The sequence below is a fragment of the Erpetoichthys calabaricus genome, chromosome 10 (assembly GCF_900747795.2).
Source record: "Erpetoichthys calabaricus chromosome 10, fErpCal1.3, whole genome shotgun sequence".
NCBI classification, from domain to species: domain Eukaryota; kingdom Metazoa; phylum Chordata; class Cladistia; order Polypteriformes; family Polypteridae; genus Erpetoichthys; species Erpetoichthys calabaricus.
Window position 1 is genome coordinate 98,030,577 of NC_041403.2, and position 13,019 is coordinate 98,043,595.

Here is a 13,019-nt window from a genome sequence, read left to right on the forward strand (position 1 = left end):
TGTCACCTGTAGCATCTCTTCCATATATGAGTTCACAAATTACCCATAAATATCTTGTGTGCTTAAAATTCCAGTCCTTTTTGTGCTTTTGGTTACAACTTTGATCTTTGAATTTTTGACTTTGGTTTTTGCTTAACATCTTGGTTTTGTCACCTGATCTCCAGGCATGTTTTGTTTAAGGCAATTCTGGTGTCCTCCTACATAGAGATGTCCTAAGGCATGCACATTTCGGAAATACCATTTCCAGTGGTTTCACTTCTTCTTCCAACTAACTCTGCATTAGGGAGACTATAGCACATTTCCGACATCTAACCTCTGTCTGTTCAGTTTTCTGTTCTACCGCAATATTCTAATTCAAATTTTACCCAGTTTCCATTTGAAACAGCTTTCTGTATAAATTTTCATTGCGGTGTATGATTACGCTTCCACCTTTTCAAACTTGCCTGTTTTGTATAAATAGTGTATCCATTTATATTATAATTGTTCCCTTCTGTTTTATTTGAAAAGATTTCTGTTATTGCCATATTGTCATATTCATGTGCAGCTGTTTACAAGTCACTTTCAATTTTATTTTTAACATAGCTAGAAGAGGCAGGAAATACAGAAGTGGCTAACGCATTGGACTTTAAGCCTTAAGATTATTGGTTGAGTTCCTGACATGGCTCATTGTGTGACCCTGTGAAAGTCACTTAACCTTTATTCATTTATTCTGAAATAAATTCATAATTAGAAAGAGCTATAATGTGTTTTTTCTTCCTCCCATGCCTCTTAGTTTTCTAAAGTATTAGTACCTTAATCTGCAAACAATACTTTAATCAACTTGATACCTTCCACATCAGAGTACTAGACTGGCTTGTTCAGCTTCTTCCCACTTTTTGCTTTTGTAATAAGACTTTGTTTAACTGTTAATCCTGTTCCTTATTTTCTAGTCTAACATGGCATGCCCCTTACTTTTTGCTTACTTCCCTGGCGCTGCCAATTATTACATAGCTTTGACTTTAATAGCATCACAGCAAACAGAAGAGAGGATAACAACAATGCAGTGTTCAAGCATTGCCTTTGGTAGCTTTTTTGAGTTTAGGCTTTCCTCTTTTAGATTTCCTTGGTTTTTGAATTCTGGTTTTGTCCTTTGGGATTGCACTTTAGGCTTTATTTCAAGGGATTAATTAAGGTTTAGTAATAAGGTTTGATAATCATATTCAAAGAGCTGTGTTATGATCAGCTGCTCCATTTAATCTTTTCTTTTATGTTTTCCTTTGGCTTTAAATACAAAAGTATGCATTTATATTAGAGCTTTGAAATCTAAGCAATTCATTTGTAACATTTCTATTTCATTTTAAGGTTAATCACATTCTCCCAATATGCTGATATTTTTGTAGAATCCTTAGCATTATATTTATTTCCAGAACAATGAGCCAAAAACCTTTAATTTTTTTCAACAAGAAAAACTGTTATTATGTGTAACAGAAACATGTAAATACCAGTGTGCCAACATTAATACAGTAGGAAAGGTATGTCTAGTGCTCACTGCTATAATGATGCAAATGTAGTATACATCCTTCATATGACGTGCTTTCAAACAGTCCTCAATGCACAGTCCAACGTCACAATCAGGACAGAAGGAGTGTGTTTGCATACTTTTCTTGTAATATTTTTTCCATTACTTGCACATGAGAGGGTAGAATGCCATTGCCTGATCTTTACGAAGGACATGCTCATTGTGTTACTATAGGCTACCACAGTGAAAGGCTTAGTGACTTCTGCATTTCCCCTGATATAAGCATTGCATTGTGAACACTGTGAAGTTATCTGCCATATTATGGTGGATCAGTCACACAACAGTTTCACTTTTTGTGTTAACAGATGATGACTAATTTACATTGTCATCTCTATTGCTTGATTCAACTAATGGTTCAGTTTCAGTTTGTTCTAAAACTGGCTTTAAAGCTTTCATTTACATAACATTGTGTGTATTAGTTAAAGGCTCCGCCCAACTCATGAATATTGATAAGTTACAAAAGAGTGGCAAAATGCTTAGAAAAATTCCTGATTTTTTTTTTTTGCAGCCTGATATTATTTTATCCACTAGATAGCAACAGAATACTGTCCTGAGTGCTCACCCACACCCTCACATTTTATCTGAAACAAGATGGAAGATCTGATTGAACAGAACAGAAGAAGCACTGTCAGACCAGGAAACCCTACGTCCCATGAGACACAGCTTCAGTTATCAACATGGATGACTGGGTGTTTAGTTCTATATTATATCATCAGGTTAATGCCATTTGGCAGTGTTGGTCCCAGATGCCTCATTAATTCTAGCAGATGAGAGCTCTAATCAGGTAAGGCTGATTAAAAGTACCTTCCAAGTTTTAACAGAAAGAGATTATGGTCAATTCCAACAGAAGGCCAGAGTTGATTTGACAGGAATTGTCCCAAGTAAAAATAGCTTTTGTTTAAACTGAGAGGTGGGGGAGTAAGGCATAGCAATAAAAATATCGGAGGTGTCAGAGGCATAACCATAGAAAAGATAGAAGACATAAAGGTAGCAGCTTTAGATGAAAGGGCAGCAGCGGTGGCACATTGCCCAAATGTACGAAGGAAGGTACCTAGAGCGTTAGTTTGAAATAGAAAGCAGAGAGCATCTGAGGTTTGCCTCAAAGCAAATCATCTTCTAAGGATCAGGTAAATCCTGAGTAGTAATATGAACTAGATAATTTGAAGATTGGGATTCCTGGACTAATTGGCAATATTTTTGAAAATGGCGGGCCATGGAAGTGGAGGAGTTATGGAGATGTTGTTTTGTTAAATAAACTTAGGGGACAGCGGGAGGCGTTGTGCAACCTTGAAGAGAGGGCTGCTACTGGTCTTGGGTATAAGGGTACTCGGTTATACATTTTAATAAAAGGGTGTAATAGAAGTGGTATATTAAATGACAGAACTTAGTAAATGGTAAAAAAAAGAAGTAAGAGGATGGAGTAGCATAGCAGTGACTCAGGGACTGAAATGTACAGAGGCTAGGATCATCAAGAATATCTCCAAGGTTGGAGATGCCTTAATCCAGTTATGCTTGCCTTCAACACATCTGGAAAAGTGGGCCAAGATCTGGAAAACAGGGAGATGCTAGTGCCACTGAGGACCCGTTCCAAATTTGATCCAATTATTTAATGTATAAGTTATCACCTCGTCATGATACAATACCTGGGATTTTAATTTTATTGGAGTAAAAGGAAGAGCTGTTAAGAATCCTTGGCTGGCCACTTTACTCTCAGTCTGCAGTCAGGAAGGATAAATGTGGTAAAGTCAAAATAGGCCATAGCAGAAATGCCCTATGATAAAGCTCCATTACCTGGAAGAGATATCCCACTCCAGTTCATTCTCTAATCAGTGTGGAATGTTTGAGGCTAAACTTTTTGTGGTTCCATAAGAATACAGAAAACAATGACGTAATGTTAGGCCAGAATCTGAGTGATCACTTGTTTGTTTTTATTATGTCATTGCTGTGTAGGATCAATAGGAAGTGTACAGAGCCTGACATTACAGGGTCAAAGCAATAAAAAGGTCAGTATTGTGCACTTTCTAGTTGTTCAAGATTGTGAATACACAACATGTTTCTCTCACATTTTCTTTGTCGTTTGAATTCCTGGCTTTAGACTTTATTCAGTGTCTTTTTGACTATCAATGTGATTACTATCAACTTTGATTATGAAACTTTTGGGTTACAAATATTGTCTGTTTTTTGACTTTATTTCATGTTCTGGTCCCATACTTTAAAATTACAAGTGCAACAGGAAGGAACAAATTTTTCTAATTTAGAGTCTCGATGCATGCTCAATAATCCAGGTAAGGAAATCCTAGAAATTTGATTCTGTTCATCTGGACAAAGTTTTTAAGTGGGAGAAATATTCCTCGTCAGGCCAGGACTCCGCAGTCTATTTACATCTACAGGATAGTGGTCACTCCTTTAAAGATGAAGAGGTGCACATCCTGGACACGGAGGAGCGCTGGTTTGAGAGAGGAATCAAGGAGGCCATTTACGTGAAAAAGGAACGACCATCTCTGAACAGAGGAGGGGGCCTAAGGGTACATCTGTCGCCATCTTACAATGCTGTGATTGCAGCCATTCCTCAACCCTCTATGAATGGTTCACACGTCTACTAATCAGTGGACAATTTGCATATCACTGATCAACTGGCCCTTTGTCAATGGTGCTAGTCTCTGTGATTAAGCAAAGGTACTGTTTATAAGGTTGGGGAAACCTGCAATCAATTGAGACTGAGGAAGAGACTTGGATAAGTCTCGAAATATTTCTCCCACTTAAAAACTTTGTCCAGATGAACAGAATCAAATTTCTAGGACTAATTTAGAGTGTTTAGAATATTCTCCTCTCAAGTCAGTTTTAATTTTTGTGTATACAGTTAACTTAGGAGTTTAGGCTGTATGTTATTGTTTATTATTGGTTTTTGTTTTGTGTGTAATATTTCTGAAGTGAAATTATTTTTTGTATTAAATTAAATGATTAAGAGATATTTAAGTCCACTACTTATCTTTAAGGACTTATGATGGGGTTATTTATTTATTTACTTATTTTTGTCTCTTTTCTGTTGAGTTTATTTATTAATTTTTAACACTTTCTTTTTAGTTGATATCATATATTTTGATTGTTTAAATAATTTTTATACTGCAATAATTACTTAGTCACCACCATTACATGTTGATTGATACTAAGTACCATGAAATGAAAGCATACTGTCTAACACAAGCTGCTTCACCATCTTCTGCTGCACGTTGTTCTGAAAACCAATACTAGGACTAACACTGTAAAGAAAGCAAAAAATTGCAATATTAAGCACTCCTATGGAAACAAATTGCAAGTCCAGAGCTTTGAAATCTAAGTAATTCATTTGTAACATTTCTATTTCATTTTAAGCTCAGCATGTCAAACTTCTCCTGCTTTAATATATATATATATATATATATATATATATATATATAGGCATACGGCTGGGGCCCTTTCCTGGCTGGGACACCTCTGCATTGGAAGGACAGGGGGAGAGTATCCAGAGCATTATCTCCCCTAGAGAACCTTGTGCCTCAGACTCCCGCAGTGCTCCATGCGAATTAGAGTTTGGTGCTGCGGAAGTGCTGCTGAGAAGAAAAAACATTATTAACTGTAATGATTATAAGTATTTAACTCACAAATACCAAGGACTGTATTTTGTATTAATCATGCTGCAGAGAGCTATATGATTTATTATTTCTATATGATTTGTTCTTCATTTAGGTAGAAAAAGAATTAAGCTTGTGCAGAGAATATGAGACTGGTTTGCATTTTTTATGAGAAAATGGTGACCTCTTGATACTAACAGAACACCCTGTGATATTATAAATCAATGTGATAGTTTCTGAATTCTTGCTTTAAACTATAAGAAATATGTCACTTATGAATTAATAAATAAGGATTTATTAATCTAACCAAACAAATGTAATCTAATGAAGATATTAAAGCTATAAGAATGTAATTTCTTTATAACTAATGTACTGAACTATAAGAAACTGCTTTAAACTGGTCTTGTGTGTGTGAGCTGATAACGGCGTATTCATTAGGAATGTGAGTGCCTGATAACTCTTTATTTTGGTAAGAAACTCTGTGCACTCCTGTATGCAATAAATCAGGATGTAACCATAACTTGCAACAATCTATGTATGACCTCAAAATGAACTGTTATGTTTTTTTCTCTTTGGCTAATGAATAAGCTAGGTAAAATAAAGAGAGAATTTCTTTTCTTTTAGACAGGCTGTCTGTTCTAACCAGTCAGTGGCACTGAGCTCGTTTGGGGTCTCCAGTCTCTTCGGAGGTGTGGGTGGGGGAGGGGGTGGGGGTTGAGCTGCAGTCTCTTCAACTCACCAAGAATAAAGAAATTGCTTTTTATTTTAAATTGGTGTTTTTGTATCCCGTTGTTTTCGACTTCAACGTCCACACTGCCTTAAATAGGTCATCGATCACCTGGAGCACTTCTGGGTGCCTTATAAAAGAAGCCAGCAACCACTACTTGGGGAGCCAGAGTCGGGTGGAAGAAAATGAAGCTTGCCAGGAGGTGAGGAGGCGAAGGAAAGAGAAAGAAAGAGGAGAAAGTGCTGTGAACTGTACTTATTGTGACTGTGCTGTGAGGTGGGAAACAAGAGAAAGCATTTTCCACGTAGAAAAATAAACATGAGTTGTGTCCTGGACTTGTGTCTCTGCCTGTGTTTGTCTGGTTGAGGCGGCTATACTCCCCCTGGTGGTATATACAGGGTGTCCATAAAGTCCATGTGCAATTTAAAATAGTAAATAACTTTGTAAGTATATGTGATAGTTAGAATCTGTAAAAAGGATTAGAAAGAGGACGCACTTACATTTTTTATTGTTCTTGTTAATTTTCAACATGTCCACCATCATTACTAATACAAAGATTCTGCAGTTCTCGGAAAACATTTTCAAGTTGATTTTCAGTAATACCAGCAATCACATCAGTTATCCTCGCCTGCAAGTCTTCTAAAGATCAAGGTTTGGTTGAATAAACATTAGTTTTCACATGTCTATATAAAAAGAAATCCAATGGAGTCAAATCTGGCGAACGTGGAGGCAAAGAAAATGGTCCACCTCTTCCAATCCATCTGTTAGGGGATTTCTCATGTAGAAACTGTCTAACATGCAAAGCAAAGTGACTAGGAGCACCATCTTGTTGAAACAGTGTGTTCTCTATCAGTCCTAATTGTTCAAGTTGAGGAATAAAGTAATTTTGCAGTATTTCTAAATAGCTATCACCATTAACAACACGCCCTTCAAAAAAGAATGGCCCTTTGACTCGATTTTTTTCCAAAGCACACCACACATTAACTTCGTGAGAATCTCTTTCATGTTCAACAGACTCATGTGGATTTTCAATTCCCCAAATACGGCAAAAATAAAACTTCTAAAGACTAAAAAAAAAAAAACTACATACATCAACCTTTGTAATCCTTTTTACGAATTCTTTCTGTCACATATACTTACAAAGTTACAACTATGTTAAATTACACACTGACTTTATGGACACCCTATATATATATATATATATATATATATATATATATATATATATATATATTTGTATTTGCTAATCCCAGACTTCTTTCTGCTAATAAATTCTAAAATGTTCATGGAAATGCATATGATTGCAATCACTTGTCCAAATGTTTATTTTCATCAAGAACTGTTTTTCTTTTATTTCATCAATACCAAAGTATTTTTGTTTTGTTTTTCTCAGTGTGCTTTCCATAAACCTCAGACATAGCCTAAGAAATGTACTGAGGGTCTTCCATTTTTATTGTTGACAGATACAATGGGCTTCTTTTATCAAATACTGGGGCACATTTTTACATTTTACTCATAAATCTTCCAATTAACTGAAGTTGCATGTAAATTACATTTGATCATATTCATGATAAATCCCAAATGCTCCTAAACAAGAAACTTGTGCACACACTTTGCTGTAAGCCTATTGCAACATCCCCTCATGCCATTTGAGGACAGGCTTTTTTCAATTGCCATTTAGCTACAGCAATGGAAACAAGATGGGGACAGAAGGAAAGGAACGCATATGGGAATCAAATTCACATGCAGAAAAATCATCATATATTTGTTAGGAGCATCAGCCACTCTTTTTTGGGCATTAATAATAAAAAAAACCTAGGAAATGTTTACTAAAGTGGTAAATGATGTGTCTTCTGTTGAACTCAATCTGCCTGAAGTACTGAAAATTGATTTAGAAATGAATGAAAAAGGAGAACTGGAAGCCATGGACAAAACATATCAGCCTTGGGAGAAAGAACACAACTACCAAAGTTTATCCTCATTAATGTGGTGTCACATTCATGTTTCATTAACAGATATTTATCCTATGTGTTACTTTTTCACTGTGAATAATTGGCAACCGTATTGTGTTCATAAGAAATTATTTATGAACACATTGAAATCATTTCATTTTTTTTTTGTGCCTCCTGACTCACTAGTAAAGTTTTCAAGCAGGATTCCTCCTTTGGCTGGGATTCAGATGCTGTTTTATATGTTTGCTTTGTTCATTCTTGATTCATTTGTTTATCATTTAGTTTCTATGTATCTATGTATCTGATCCATGTGTTTTGTGGGTGGTCCCCCAAGAGGCAGGGCCACCTGGCCATTAGCACAATGGACTGCACTCAGCTCTATAGTCTGTGCTGGTGTTGGTGGTGAATTCTCTTGTGTTTATTGCTTTTTGATTATTTGTGACTTACTGGATTTTTGACCTACTGTTCTAGTTTTGACTTTGTAGTCAGGATTTGTGGTTAGGACTCCTTTACCTTCTACTTCTGTTGCCTTTTCTGGCATCCCTGGTTGTGCCTTGTTTGCTTATTTTGTGCCAATTTTTGCAAAAATGAATTTTTTTAAAGATTTCTAAAGATTTGCTGATCATAATTTGATGAATTCTGGTGCTTTTACATGGTGGTCCTAACCCTTTAAGACCTTCTCCCAGAAGGTTAAAAATGACACATTTCAAACATGAAATTCAGATTTTTTATCACTTTTTATCATTCACCTGGCATCTAGCACTCTATATAGACCTCTGCCAGAGGATGAAAAATTAATTTCTATTACAATCAAGAATATTTAGAACATTTTAATATTTCAGACATCTAATGAATCTTTTCTTTTTAGTATGTACTTCAACCTCATGAAGAAAAAAAAATCATTACATTTTTTTATGAATACCCCAAATATGGCAGCTTATGCTTATTTAGATGTTTTCAGTCTCCTCCTATGTTTGTGTGCTTGGATTGGTGGGAGGACTTTCATTTCCCAGTGATCCTTATAATTATTTTTTCTGGTGTGATGTGAACCTGATAAAACCACCTGTGGCAACTGGTCTTCAAGGAAGGACCAGACCAAGCACAATCCATCGATTGATGATACTCATGATACTTTAAAAATTTAATCAAAGAGAACGAAGAGCATGGCTATCCAGAACCAGGCCTGGAAGTGGTGTTTGCCAGTAATAGTCTGATGGCTGGGCGATCAATGTCGCTTGGCCAGATTCAGTTGTATTGAGCCAAGTTGAAAAATACTCTGACTCACTGCTACACACTATTATGTTATATTTCCTGGTTCTTCCCCTGGCTGGGGTTCGTAACCTTGTTTTATGCATTTTGGCTAACTTTTGGGTCATTGTTTTATTTGTATATTACTTTCATTCAGTCTCTTGCCAATCACCACAAGGAACTGCCCTCCACCCTATAAATCCACAAGGTTTTCCACAGTCCCTGGTAGTTCTTTTTAATGCACTTGGGGGTTTGGGTGAGTTCTGTGATTCTTCTGTACTTATTGTAATTCTGGATTTTTGACCTTGCGCTCTTTTTTTGAATATACTGTTTTGAGACCTTTTGCTTTGGGTTGCCTTATTGCTTCTGCTCAGCAATACCTTTTGTTCCCTACAGAACATTTTTACTAAAAATAAATGTTTTATTTTATAAATACCTGTTAAAGCTATTTTACTCTCTAGGAGAGACTTGGTGGATTTGATCCTGAGTAATTATTTGTTATTGTTTTTCTGTGCCAGTCATGGATTGTCCAAAATGACCACCAGGCTCAAACAAAAAGATGTTTACAAGTATACTTAGTACCAGAGTGCCAAATATCAATGAACAACAATGGATATCTGACTTCTAGGCTGCAGTCATATGTTCTGGACACTTGAATAACAAATTTCTGAACAATTAACTGATCATCATTTGGTTGAGACGTGGCTTAAAGAGATGAGGTGCTAGCTGGACAGACCTGAAAGACTATGAAGGGTTGTTTGGGTTTCCTGGGTGTGACAACTGGCTTCTTCTGTTAGGATTGAGTTCAACTTTTACTACTGGGAGGGCTTTATCTACATCTTGGGAGAGGTCAGGAACATAGAGTCTGACTGGTTTACAGTTTGTTGAACATCTTGGCAGTGCAGGCAACTTTATGTCATTGCAACAAACTGTGGTCTCTCTGGACATTAGCAGAGAGTCAGGCTGGTTAGTTCAATAAGGAGGCCTTTGTGCAATGTTAGCAGGAAGATGTAAAAGTTTAAGGGACACAGGCCTGCCAAAAAATGCAGCCGATGCATCAGCACCAAAAGCCAGTTTGTCAGTAGTTTGTTGATGCTGTCAAAAGTCATTGTCCATGGCTTCAAAAAGGTTTTGGCAAATGGTTTGACTCAGGAGGGATAGCCAGGACATTGTCCTGACTGTTCTCTGCTAGCATTGTTCGCAAATGGTGATATTTTCAAGAGGTGTTAGGAGCAGTTTGATGAACTCCCTAAACCAGTGGATACACCCTCCTTTGAGGAGACAGTGCTAGAAACATTGATTAGGAATAGGTCACTCATTGTGGTGAATGAAAAACTCTTTCATGGCAAAGGATGCAGCTATGGATGAGATCTGTCTGTAAATGGTGAAAGTACTTTAAATTCTGGGCATGTTTTACCTAGCATCCCCTTCTGTGTTGCATGTGATGAGGTGGGGGAAGCCTCGGGACTCACAGATTGGAGTGTTGATCCTTTTTTTTAAAAAAAGAAGGAAAGAAGGTGTGGGTCACTTACCAAAGGTTTACACTCCTCTGCCTCCCTAGGAAAGTATATGCTGGGGCACTGGCAGGGAGGCTCTGTCCAATATCTGAACTTCAGATCCAATGCAGATTCTGTCCTGACTGTGGAACAGTGAAACCCAGTTACTACCCTTACACAGATATTTGAGGTGTCATGGGAATTTGATAATCCTGTTTACTGTACACACTCTTTGATGATTTGGAAAACCGTATTGCTGTGTACCTCAAAGTATTTTTGTGTTTCTGGGGCTGTTTCTTTGTGCTATAATATTTCTGTATTTGTTAGTAAGAATTGTGCTTTCCTACATGCCGTTAGGTTAAGCTGTTCACTTTTGACACTGGACTACATCAAGGGTGCATCTTATCTTCTGTTCTTTTCATGGACAAGAAATCAAGGTGCAGCTGACGACAGTTTGATAACTTAAATGTTGAATACATGTTTGCAGATGTTCTTGTACTCTTGGCTTCATTTGATAGTCATCTCCTGTGTGTACTGAATTTGTTGCCAGCACAGTGTGGTAGGGGCTGAGATAAGAATCAGCACTTCTAAATTCGACATCTGATCTCTTAAAAAAAGCAGTATTCTCTTTAGGTAAGTGATGAATAGCTTCACAAAGTGAAGATGTTTTTGTCCCTCAGACTATTGCTTATTAGTGAGATAAGACGTAATCTTGAGGTTGACCAATCCTTTTAATTATAGTGGTAGCAGTTTTGTAGATGTAGTTCAGGACTGTGGTAAAAATGGTGGTCAAGATGGAGCTAAATCCTTCAATGTAGACGGGGTGGTAAATCAAAAGCTACATCTCCATAGCATCATTTATGGGGGCTATACAAGGCACGTAGAACTAGGAGAAAACTTGGGGAAGAAAAACAGGACATGCTCAAGGGATGCAATTCCTCAGCTGGTCTAGAAGTGAGTGAATTCCTATAGGATTTATGAAAAAAGCTGCGAGGATGCAAAGGCCTAGTCTACCTAGTTTAGCGTATTGCTAAGAGAAAATGCACTCTGTTTTTATACTTAAATAGGGACAGTCAGGTTTTTGTAAGGGACATCTTACACGTATAGTGTTTGGTGATGCAGCAGCTTGACAGAACATTTCATTTTATTTTGCATGTTTGTGTGTTGATTTCAAAAGTAATGCGATTTAGAACATGTCACAGGCAGCTGGGAAATCCCAAACCTCCCTTTTGTATTATAAATCCTTTTGGAAATGAAACATAGGGTGAACATAACTGGCATATGTTTATGGGAATAGAATGAAATGAAACTTTGTTTGCTGTCTTTTTTATGATGGGTTTCAGGACAACACAGAAACATATTTCATACTTTCATGCCCTGTGATTGCTTCATGGAGGCCTGGCAGAGCTTCACCATAAACAGTTTATAGGTCATAAGAGGCCACTGCATTAATGCCAAACATTTATTGGCAATGTCAGCATGTAGAGATTAAAATGTGAAGTGTTAATTTATGGCAGAGTGTCTGTTCTTGCTGATTAAAAAATCTTACGTTAATGTTGATTGTTTGTTTTGCTGTGTCAGAATATGTTCTCACTACTATGTTTTCATTTTAAAAAAGTTTGTCCATACTAGCATGTTCACACTGTTTGAAAAAGTATCACTTTTCACACAAAAATAGCAAAAATAAAAGCATAAGATATAGATGCTTGCCTACACTGGGCATGTGCACATTGGCGGAAAAGTCCTTGAAGGGTTGGTAATGCTGCCAGCCATTACTTATCACAAAAGTGGGATTTATCACAGAACTGTAGCTACTAGTTGCCTTTTGTGCATAAATAAATAAAAATGCACAAAATGCAATTTAGATGCATAGAGGTAAGCAGAGCAACAAGCGTCTATGCATGCTATGTTGGAATACAGTTTCATTCGTGAAGGATGACCAATCAGGGAATTGGATGTTGAAATGAGCAGGATCCAATCAGGGAAGGGCCACATAATAAGCACAAACCATTCAGAGTGTGATTACAATCTGTGTTTTTAAAAATCTTCATTTTCATCCATCTTGCCTGGGCAGTGTGGATGAAAAGCAAAAGTGGAGACTGATGTCAACATTTAAAAAAAAAAAAAAGCATTGTAGTGTGGAGGGGCATCGGTCTTTCAGATACTGTGGGAAAGCATTTTCAACTGCAGCTTTCATTGGTCTTGTTGCTCCACACTGAACTGTTGCTGTAATGAGTATACAGCATGGGAACAAGGTAATATAAATGTTTTTATCTTTTTTGCTTTTTCTTTATTACTTACATTTTAGTCGTGTTCAGTTTATACTTCAGAGGAAAGCAATTTTGCCTTATTTTTGCTAAACGTAACTAGAATAACTCTGCTCTGTTTTATGGTCTTTACTTCGGATTTTCCAGTTTTGACACATTT